This window comes from Mirounga leonina, unplaced genomic scaffold (assembly GCF_011800145.1).
Source record: "Mirounga leonina isolate KUSES-001 unplaced genomic scaffold, KU_Mleo_1.0 Mir_93, whole genome shotgun sequence".
Taxonomy (NCBI): Eukaryota; Metazoa; Chordata; class Mammalia; order Carnivora; family Phocidae; genus Mirounga; species Mirounga leonina.
In genome coordinates this window covers 9599088-9611421 of record NW_023270854.1, presented here as the reverse complement: position 1 = coordinate 9611421, position 12334 = coordinate 9599088, and the positions used below count along the sequence as shown (strand labels likewise).

The 12334-nt window shown below is 37.2% G+C and overlaps 1 long non-coding RNA gene across 1 annotated transcript in view; it reads left to right on the top strand.

Moving 5' to 3' along the window:
* The first annotated feature begins 838 nt into the window (after window positions 1-838).
* The window catches only part of LOC118004552, a 29574-nt gene continuing 18078 nt past the window's right edge, over window positions 839-12334 (top strand). The window contains exons 1-2 of the long non-coding RNA XR_004677618.1: window positions 839-864; window positions 5549-5648. This is a non-coding gene — a long non-coding RNA (uncharacterized LOC118004552). The remainder of the gene's footprint in view (window positions 865-5548; window positions 5649-12334) is intronic.

Sequence of the window (12334 nt, the reverse complement as noted above, 5' to 3'; positions counted from 1 at the left end):
ACCTTAGCCAATGAGGAATTTGCATTTGGAATAAGAGACTTCTACATAATACAACAAAACCCAGTTAATTCAGTTCTATAGGGAATCAGACTGTTCTTTGGCTCCAATGAAGACAAAACAACTAATGAAATTTAGATAAAAATATTTTGACTTTTAGTATGTCCCTATCATACATCTTTCTAAAACTATGTAAGTCACTTTTGTAATTTGTTGAAGTTTCAACAATTCTACATATTAATAATTGGATTCTGGAAGAATTTCCTTTGCATGCATACAAAGATAGATTGGCTTATGATTGAGAAGGCTTTTGGATCCCAGATTGGGGATTTGTATTCTGTAGACAGTTAGGAGCCCAAATAAAGCTGAAGAAGGTGTTTGTATATTCTACCTGTGCAGTTTGTATATAGAAGTGGTATCTATGCAAATACTTTATCACAAAACACAATGTAGGAGTAAATTAAACGTAATTTTAGCATTCAGTAGGCATTCTGTTTTCATGTGACACCCATGTGCTTATGGTAATGCGTCTTAATTTTGAAGATAAAGATACTAAGATTCTGAAATTTTATTTATCTATTATCAATTAATTTTATGGTTCGCCTGAAATTTGATACTTCAGGAGGAAGATAAGGGCTAGTTTTGTTTAATCAAAACACGAACTATGTGAAAATGTCTTCTGCATCTTTGTGTAAAATTTTGTGTCTACTAAGCACTTTGACATCAAGGATCTTGTTTGATTCACACAGCAATGCTCTACGGTAAAAAGGGCAGGAATTTTTCTTTCCATTTCACAGATGCCAGACCTGAGACTCCAGGACTGAGTGACGAAGTCACACCCCCAGTGCAGGACAACACCAGGACTAGGTGATCTTTATACTACTTAGCACCCCCTTATTATATAACCCTTATGTGTTGAATGTCGCCTTTTCTCTCCACACGTGGAAAGTATACTATCTTTAAAGAAATCTTTATAATTTGCTCCTTATGCTTAGATTTTGGTGGGGAGATACACACCCAACATAGCAATTGCAGTGGAGCTTGGAGAAGAAAAACACAACAGTGCGGGGGAAGTCAAAGGTGGCCTCCTGGAGGAGGTCAGAGGGCCACTGAGTCTGGAGGAATGCACAGGATTTAGCCAGGAGAACTGATTGGTGAGGGCAATGCAGACAGAGGGATTCATGAGGACAACGCTACTGAGCCCAGAAGCTACTCGTACTTTTGAGGAAACACAGGTCGACTGCTGAGGCTGGATTTCCAAATGTGAGAAGAGCTAGTCAGAAGGCTAAAATGGTAGAAATAGGCCCATGCAGGATCTTCCCACCAGTGTTTCTCAAACTTAAGTATGCATCGCCATCACTTGAAGAGCTTGCCAACACACTGGCCCAACTACCCCAGACCGTGTGCAATTCCAGGCAGACACACAGTATTAGTTGTTTCCGAGTTGGTCCAGGAGGGACTTCTTACAAGCTCCCAGCTGACCCACAAGCTGCCTTTCCATGGGCAACACTACTTTACATCATGCTAAGAAACAGAGACTTTGTCCCATAGATCAGTGGTTCTCAAACTGGGCACACGTCACAATGGCCAGTGGGCTTCCTAAAACCCGTATTGCTGGGCCCAACTCCCAGGGTTTCTGCTTTGAATCTGGGGTGGGGCTGGATAATTTGCATTGCTAACAGGTTCACAGGTAACCCTGATATGCTGATATCAGAAACACACTTTAAGAACTATTGTTACATTCAAGATGCCAGACTTGGAATGATTTTCAGCTGGTTAATATTTCAGATATTTCTCTCCGGCTTCAGGGTAGAGATCAGTGTTGATGAGAAAAAGAATGTACTGAACAGGGAATTTTAGGAGGACCAAGATGCATAAGGAGAGCTAGTTATCTTCTCTTTAGTAGTGAAGGGGACAGCATATATTCAAATTTTTTTTTTTTTAAGATTTTATTTATTTGCAAGAGAGAGAATGAGAGACAGAGAGCATGAGAGGTAGGAGGGTCAGAGGGAGAAGCAGACTCCCTGCTGAGCCGGAGCCCGACATGGGATTTGATCCTGGGACTCCAGGATCATGACCTGAGCCGAAGGCAGTCGCCTAACCAACTGAGCCACCGAGGTGCCCCAGGGACAGCATATTCAATAAAAAAATTAAGATGTGGGATTCGCCCACAGGGAAAGGGATGATACAAATCAAAATCCTAGGACTTTGACAAAGATAAGGAGGCAAAACATTTTGAATACTAAGTGAAGAATATAATGTTAGAAGAAGAGTTGGTTTCTGGGGAAAAAAAGAAAACTTCAGTTTGGTGGTAACATATGAAAAGATTATGTATATATACATATATATATCATGCTCATTCAAATATTTCTGTAATTTCTAAGAGTGTATAAAATATCTAGATTTGCTGTCTCTGTAAGAAAAAAGCACTCATACTCTTTAGGTTTGTTTTTTTTTTTACTTTGAAAAAAGTCTTTTTTTAACATCTTGAGGATGTTTGTGTATAAGATAATTAAAATAGATAAAATGCATTCTTGAAAAGAACATACTTCATTGAACCCAGGGACTTCGTGGAACCCTAAGGTGGAAGTCTAGGAGACAAAAAGCACATGATAAGGGAGACTGATGCAGTCTCCTTGGTGTGTGGATTAATGCACATCTGCGGTAACTTCCTGGCAGTTCCTCAAAAATGGATCTAAGCAGTATGGTAAAGGCTGGGAGACAAATATTACCAAAAGCTGCTTTGGTTCTTTTGTTTACTCAGTTACTGGGCAGCCACTCTGCTACTTGTCCTCTACAAAATGCATCAAGCTGTGGAAACATGAAGGTCTCAGTACCCTGTTGACATTGGCAGAAAGAAAGATTCTTGTTCAGGAATCTGTTTCTCATGTCTCTCTGTGTCTCTTTCTTTCCACGGCCTCGACCTCCCTCTCTCCTGTTGTATGCTAAAGAAAGAGAAGTTCTAGATTCTGAATATTTTAAAAATATATATTTAATGTCATTGCTTATAAAAATGTTAACAAAGTAGTTTTTTTTATATCTTAGATATCTGACCTTTAAAAATTAAATTTGCATTAACTATTGCTGAATAAATTGTTGGGGTCTGTGCGTGTGTTTGCGCATGCACACGCACATGTGTGTCTTACCAAAAAGATTCCTGAAAGAGTGTGATTCCATTTTCCTGAATTCTGTCTCTGGTACGTTGGTTCCCTGGATCTGCAAAGCTGAGAACAAGACTCAGGACCACAGCCAGCTGCTCTCCCTCGATAAAATTTCTACTTTTTCTCTAACTATAACACAGTTTACAATTTTAGTTCCTCTAGCAGTGTTTTTCTGCATGTAATTTCCACAGAAATTCAGATACAAGGAAGTATTAAAATCTTAATATTTATTCTTAACTTATATCTTCAAAATAAGGCTTAAATGTGTTTGTACATAAGTCTTTGAGATCCATTGGCATTAATAATGTCAAAGAGGAAACAATAATGCGTATATCAGAGGAACAGGTTTTCCTAGAGAAATCTTGTTATATCTGTTTAAAAGTTCGGCAATGTTTTTGCAAAAACATTTACTTTTTCTACCCATAAAAAATATAGCCAAATGCTATTTGGATGCCCTGTGAAATTTCTTTTGTCAATGGAATATTAAAGTAAGAGGTAGATTTATTACCCATCATTTCGATCAGTATCTATTGCACATCTACCCCATGTGCTTCGTGTCAGGCTGAAGTATAAAATGACCCGTGTTTAAAGTTATAGGATGTGAAGTACAGAATCATTTGATAAAAAATACCTATAAAGTTTCATGGGAAACTGAATATTCTAATTTTATTCTAGATAAGCCCCACAAACTTTGACTAAATTGACTCATTAATTTAAGCTAACAATCTGACTGAATATTTTTCATTGTTGAATGGAACAGACTTTGGATTAAATAGTTCTAATCATTCAGTCACATATGCCAAACAATATAAATTAGGTTATATTTACTATATATAGTATATATATTACATATTACTATATATACTTATTATTATTGGAATGTCCATTATAACACTACCCAACTGAAATATTGCATGACTGATTATTTTCTGATGTTTCAATATTGCCAAATGGCTTTTATATTGGTTTAGCTATACTTAAATAAGAATTAAATGGATTGAATGAGAAAATATGGTCAATTTTGAATTACATAACAGATTTAATTTGAAAACTATCTTTTGAAATCAGATTAGCCAGTTTTATGTTTAAAATACATAATTTTATTATATATAAAATCATTTCATCAATCAACTGTACTTTATCATGACACTTTACTACTACAATCATAACTGTTAAATTATGAATATCAAAATTAAGAGGAGTATGCACTACTTAAACACAATATCTACTTTATAGAATTTGAATGGAAGATAGTTTGCAAAAAAATTAATCTTGCATATCCCAGTAATATTGAAGACATTGATCTAAAATTTTTTGATGAAAACACCTTTTTACAACTCTTTTGATCTGCCTCATTCTTAATCTGGAAAAAAAAGAAAAAAATAGAATGAGTTTCGGAAATATGAAAACCTGATAGCTAAAACTGATTATCTGTTTCAACATGCTTGTTGATATTCTGATGCCTTGAGTAAGGAAATAACATGTTCCTTATGTCAATTTGGTAGCAATTTTGCTCTTGTGGAAAATGGATGTGCCTCATTGGTTCTGCCATAATTGAGTCCACAGGGATTCTGGTGTTCTCAGCACCTTACGGAATCCTATACTAATCCACTAGAGTATATCGTCTTGACCTGGACTGCATAAAATCTGAAATTTCAGGAACCTGTCAGTGTCTAGCCTCCAAAGTTAAAGACAGGATGCAAATCTTTATAATCCTTAACCACTTATAATGATGCATGAAGATTGGTAGATCACACTAAATCTTGGAGAAATATTATATCACCATTTGGATGTACTGCTTCTGTCCCTTTATCAAGCATTTATAAAGGCTCATCTATGAATGAAAGTAAGAGAAACAGAAGGCTCTTTATCCAGGGCAGGCTGCAATGCAAGCAGTTTGGACACTTGATCCCCTTACACCAGCAGACCCAATGTTTCTTGGGGTATCTGTAGCTGCTCAGCATGCTATATGGAACCTGTGACTAATAGGTTTTCTGCTACACTATAGGGCTAGAAAAGATTATGTCTTAAAATCAGAGAATCCTAGGAATGCCACTTATTTTTTGCCATGTTCAATGGTAATAGGTAATGCAAGAATTCAGCAACCATTGCAGGCAGGACAACTATGCACTCAGATCCACTAGGGATAAAGAGTTCAGGAAGTGGAAACATGGAATAGCTGATGGAAGAATTAAATTATGAATAACAACTATGATTTTCTGATAAACCCATTGGAGAAATAACAGTGACACTTCCTGCCCATTTTTTTCCCTCTTTTCTTTGCTGTGTATTATATGTACATATGCACATTGACTAATATCCTCCCCACTCTCTTCCCCTAATTATTATTTGTGGAGTGGTTAAATTTTCAAATTTCTTTCATGTTACAGAATATCAAAGTGCTAATATGATAGAACTAAATGAGGAAGAAATAATAATTAGAAATCTGAACTTGAAGCAGATCCACAGGATGTGAGGCTCTTCATTTTGGTAAGACAATGCACTTGTTTTCATTCTTGTGAGTGAAATTATATTTTCCTAGGTTGAGGGACTAGAACCTATTATTTCCATCGTTTGAATAAAATTATTATTATTTATTTTTTATTTTGAGAGAGAGAGAGAGTTGGGGGAGAGGCAGAGGGAGAGAGAGAATCTTAAGTAGGCTCTACACCCGCACGGAGCCCAATGCAGGGCTCGATCCCAGCACCCTGAGATCATGACCTGAGCCGAAATCAAGAGTTGGGTGCTCAGCCAACTGAGCCACCCAGGCGCCCCTCCGTTGTTTGAGAATAAAGGAAGGTGTTTTCTTATATTGGGAAATTTATGGGTGAATTGTAGTGAACATTTTTAAGTTTGGGCTGCCTAAAGTATGTTGCAATCCTTCCTTGTGTTTTGAGATTTCCTTACATGTCCTGCAGAAAACTTAATAAATTGCATTTCTCAGTTTCCCTCGCCCGCTGAGTTTACACATGGGACTTGGGAGATGCCAAACTAGCATTCCCTAAGAAAGTTAGATTTGCTAGCAAGTTTATGAGGAAATAGGACATGTGGCATCCTTCCAGTGTGAGTGGTCCTGAGGGGCAGCAAGCTCCTCTGAGAAAGTGGTAGCACCTCATTCCACTGTGTGCTTCCTTCCCATAAATTGTGCTTCTCTGGTCCCTTCCAGAAGCGCTCAAGGGTAAGAGCAGTTAAGCTTAATTTCTTTTTTAACACTTACATTCTAACTCTTCTGTGTAGTACATGCTATTGAAATCGAAGATTAAACTTTCTGGAACCATGCTGATATTATTTAAAAGTGAAAAAAAAATATCTGAAGTTGCACAGGGAAAAATGAAATTTAGATATTTAACAGATGCAAACATCATGGTATTTCATAGTGTGATGGGAGGGACATGGCCATACGTGACCCCAAGTGAGTTATTTAACGTCCCTCAGCCACACTTCTCTCGACCTTGAAAATAAATGGATCTATCAATAAATACTTAAGGTCATTATGTATGGTAAAGTACAGAGAGAGGTGCTTAGCGATGATCCTGACAAACAGTGTGCATTCTGTAAATGTTCCATCCCTTATCATACCCCTTAGGATCAATTAGTAGTTTATACATCTACTGCAGTAGATTAATTGGCATGAATGATAGGACAACGTAAAGAATATATGAGTAAAAGAGAACATGAGATAACATTTCTTCTGACCACATACACAAGGGATAGTGTATTCTGAATACAAAAGGGATACTGTATATGAAGGCTTGGTTTTCCTAGTGAACTGTATCAGTTTTACCAAGTCATATATTTCATAGGATCTTAGTTTCCTCTTCTGAGAAGGGAACCATTTGGGTCATCTGATGCCAAAGTCTCTTTCAGCTTTATGGAATTATATTTATTAGTAATAAATATACATTTCTCTACAGTTACTTGGATTTACATCTTAGAATATGAAGGTATAATTTAATTCTTGTGTTTGTTTTGTATTCTTTAAAACCTGATATTTGTTTTATAAAATTTAAAAAAATCAAATTTACATAATGTAGCTCAGAAGTAGGTAATCCATCTATTCTGTGGTATTTGGAGTTAGCCTGAATTAAAAAAAATAAGAGTCTTCATTTTTCCTACTTTTTATATAAAGTAATGCCAACATATGGTCATTTTGTAATGATTTCTTCAAGTTTCTTGCACAATGAAATCAATAGAAATATGATGATAGTTTCTGTTCTGTCCTCAGAAATCAAGTAGCTTATTCCTTCTGCACATGTTTTAAGAGTAGCCCTTCAATATTTACCCTGCTTTAGAACTGGAGGGACAACTTTGCTTTCTTCTTTATCAAGTGAAAGAAAGCTAGCAGCAAAGTACTTTAACTTCTTGTCTAACCTATTTTAAAACCCTATCTACATCTGTCCTATCTTTATGCTATTTCCTCTGGTCCCAGAGCATCTTCCTGTCAGGACAAATCATTATCTGTGCTTTTGCTCAATCACATCTCTGGGATTTCATTGGTTATTTCTTCTTTCTCTAGTGGGACACAGTGGTGAGTTTGTTAAGGACCCAGATTCAAAGTCAGTCTCCACTATTAGCTGTGCGAACTTGGGCATATTACTTAGAATTCTGTTTCCTCAGCTGTAAAATATGATAAAAATATAATTTCCCTGATATGGCATTTGGTGAGCATTAAATGAGAGACTTCTAAAGTACTTAGAAGGAGGCGAAGCCTCAATAAATATTGGCTATCACTCTATCCTTGACCTGTCCTTCTCTACCGGATCTATAACCTGGATGTGTATGCATGGAGGTTTCTTCCACCATAAAAATGATGTCACTTTGCTTTTCCGTTTTTATTTGGACACTGCCTTAATTTGTTCCTTTTATTACCACCTATGAAGAGTTTACATTTACTGGCTTCACCCAATCTACCACGAAGTCTGACTGATTTTACCACCCATTTCTAAAACGGAACCTTGCCACTCTATGTCACTGTTCTAACTCCTGCTTTTATTATCTCTCACCTAGTCTAGGCCAAGAGGCTGCTTTGAAATAGAAGTGCAATTTTATCCTAAAGAAATGCATAACAGTAAAAGAAAAAAGAGTCATAGGAAAATGAAGATATGGCCATATGCATCTACAATGATGTAGATTTAATTTATAATTAAAAAGTTAGCACTTTATATTACAAGTTTTGATGACCTTCTATTACTTAGCTATTGTTAAAAAAGAAATATGATGACAGATTCAAGTACTGGAAATCATTCCATCTTAACTGTTTATTTAGTAAGCCAGGAGGCAAACATGGATGGTCTGATGGTACTCTTCATCAGGGAGACATAGTGTTTCCAAACATTTTAATGTAATCCGCCCTTAGAACTAGCAATATTTATGCTATTTTTTCTACATTAAATAATATTTATTCATTTCATAAACAGACAATTTATTTGGTAACAAAATATGCTTTTGTAACTCTTCACCATAGCATATAGTAGTGAAGGCAAAAAATGGCTGGCATTCACCAGAGGAAGATTAACGAACAGATGAAAATAAATTATGATTTTATTAGTAGTTCTGTTGTAAAGAATAATTTTAATTTATCTTGAAGGTGTATCTTTTATAAGAGCTGCTTCAATGTCAGATGTATATTTGGATTTTCAGGTCTTGCATTTTATTTAAATGTCTTAGAATCATCCTTTTTTTTTTAAGTTTTTTTTTTTTTTAAGATTTTATTTATTTATTTGACAGAGAGAGACACAGCGAGAGAGGGAACACAACCAGGGGGAGTGGGAGAGGGAGAAGCAGGCTTCCCACAGAGCAGGGAGCCCGATGTGGGGCTCAATCCCAGGACCCTGGGATCATGACCTGAGCCTAAGGCAGACGTTTAATGACTGAGCCACCCAGGCACCCCTAGAATCATCCTTTTATCGCTATTTATTGGTTCACACATACACACAAATTCGGAAAGTTAGTGTTCTATATCCACTGACTCTATTTTTCCCCATTCATGCAGTAAGCCTACAAAATACAAATTTATCTTCCAACAGTCTTGTAAAATGGCTCTGTTGTATTAAATTAAGTCATTTAAATTCTCCTGTCTTTCTTGGGTAATATGAAATCATCTCTCCCTGATTTTGTCCCATCTATTTTCCTATTACTTTTTGATTTCTTGATGTTGGCATATTTTGAATGTTCCTTATATTCTCAAAATCAGAGTCAAAGAGAAGACTAACCAATTCTTTTCTTTTTTTTTTTTTTTTTAAGATTGTGTTTATTTATTTGACAGAGACACAGAGAGGGAGGGAACACAAGTAGGGGGAGTGGGAGAAGGTGAAGCAGGCCTCCCGCTGAGCAGGGAGCCTGATGCGGGGCTTGATCCCAGGACCCTGGGATCATGACCTGAGCTGAAGGCAGACATTTAATGACTGAGCCACCCAGGCACCCCTAACCAATTATTTTCTAACACAAAATTTAACATTTCTAAAATTTAATCCATAATACATCCTACTAACTGCCGTATCTTTCTACTTTTTCAGTAAAATAGGTTCAGGCCAGGAATCACACACTACCACAAAATGCATATAAAAGGATTGGGCGCCTGGGTGGCTCAGTTGGTTAAGCGACAGCCTTCGGCTCAGGTCATGATCCTGGAGTCCCGGGATCGAGTCCCACATCGGGCTCCCTGCTCGGCGGGGAGCCTGCTTCTCCCTCTGACCCTCCCCCCTCTCATGTGCTCTCTGTCTCTCTCATTCTCTCTGTCTCAAATAAATAAAAAAAAATAAAATCTTTAAAAAAAAAATTTAAAAAATGCATATAAAAGGATTGAGCAATAAATTCCCAGTAGCTTCAGGCAAGGATGGAGGGGGAATGAGCCATTTGGATATGTAGGAAATAATCCAGCGTGCTTGGACTCTCGCTCGGTGTGGAGTCAAGGTCAGGCTCATTTTAGAAGCTGTTCCTGACAAAAAACCAGGAACCATAAAATCATCACACCCACAGAGAACCACTCAAGGACAATTTTGAGGTAACTGAAGCGAGGACAATAAACAATGCAAAGAAACGAATCGAGGTGTTCAGGGAGATGACAGACTGCTGAGGAAGATACAGAGCAGAAATCCAAAGCACACTCCAAGCTATTCCTCTGTCTGGAGTAACTGGCAACAATCACTCCAATGTGAGGATCCCACTTACACTGTGCTTTAAAGAAAAGAGGCACTTAGAACTCAAAAATATAGCCGATGTTGAATCACTATGTTGTACACCTGAAGCTAATATAACATGTCAACTACACTTCAAGCAAAAAAAATATAGCTGATGCCAACTGTAAAGTGTATCTGCCAATTACAGCCAAAGATAGAATTTTCTATAAATAATAGCAAATACTCTCCTCATTTGGTATTCTGAGTTGGGAAGAACAAAATCGACTCTAGCAAGACTAAAAAGCAAGTTTTTGCGAAAGGAAATTGGTAAGTTCACAGAATTTCCAGAAAAGTCAGAGAACCAGGCTTAGTGCTACTCAGTCCAGAACAGTGGAGCCAAAAGCTGTGAACAGTGAGAGGATGTTCTAGCAAGACACTATCACTGTCACTGGGCATTGACAAGGCTACACACCAGCTCCCAAAGAACCAGACATTGCACCACTGTGCTTACCCACATATCAACTGACCTATTTGTGGCCATCCTTCATGCTGCCCCTCTCAAACCCAGTTCCCCTTTGAGTGCATCTAATTGGGATAACCTAGACAATGTGTCTTCTCACTGCAGGGAAGTGGGCAAATTTAGTATTTGGATATCCACTTTGGGAGGGTGGGACACACAATGTATGAAACTATTATATAAAACAAAATATTGAGGGAAGGTTCAACAAATGCTGGACAGTCAAGTATAATATATGGCTACCTTGTTCCTGACACAGGAAAATGATCATTCTTGTGAAAGGTGCACCAAGTGGACAGAAATCAACTAGATACGAACGATGACAGAAATCAACATACACTAGACCTGTGGTCCTCAGCCCTCAGTGTGTGTGGAAAACATAGATTGTGCAGCCTCAGCCCACAGTCTCTGCTTCAGAGGCCTGGGATGCAATAGGAGATTCTACAGTTGTAACACACTCCCAGGTACCTTGCTAATGATCATCCCAGGACAATATTCTGAGAACCACTGGACTTGTAAATCATAAATATTTCCTTCAGTAATACCTGGTAAACATTTACACAAATTCAGTCTTACTAGTAAAAGCACAATATGAGTTATTAGTATTTTTATATTTTTAAAATAAATATACTTAAAGGTGTGCATTTTTTCAAGATTTTTTTTTTAGAGAAGTTCTAGGTTCGTAGAAAAATTGGAAGAAAAGTGTAGAGATTTCCCAGCTACCCCTTGCCTCCACACATGTACAGCCTCCCATTATCACCATTGGTCACCAAAGTATCACATTTGTTATGGTGGATAAGCCTACACTGATACATCATTATCACTCAAAGTCAGTAGTTTACCTTAGGGTTCACTCTTGGTGTTGCATATTCTATGGGTTTTGACAAATGTATAATGACGTGTATCCATCTTTATAGTATCATTCATAGTAGTTTCACTGCCCTAAACACCCTCTGTGCTCCACTTGTTTATCCTTCTCCTACCTCTACCACAGCAATGATCTTTTTACCATCTCCATAGTTTTCCTTTTCCAGAAGGTCATATAAGAATCATATAGTATGTACCCTTTTCAGACTGACTTATTTCACTGAATAACATACATTTAAGTTTTCTCCATGTCTTTTGATGGCTTTACAGCTCTTTTTTTATGCTGAATAATACTCCACTATCTGGATGTACCACAGATTATTTATCTATTCACCTACTCAAGGACATCTTAGTTTTGACAATTATGAATAAAACTGCAATAAACATCCATGTGCAGGTTTTTGTGTGGACATAAGTTTTCACCTTTGAGTAAATGCCAAGAAGTATGGTTGTTGGATCATGTAAGAATATACTTAGTTTTGTAAGAAAGCACTGAAATGTCCTCAAAAGTGGCTATAACATTTTGCATTCCCACCAGGATGACTGAGCGTTCCTATTGCTCCACATCCTTGTCAGCATTTGGTGTTGTAGGTGTCCCAGATTTTGGCCATTCTAACAGGTGTATAGAGGCATCTCATTGCTGTGTTAATTTGCATTTCCTGGATGGCATGATG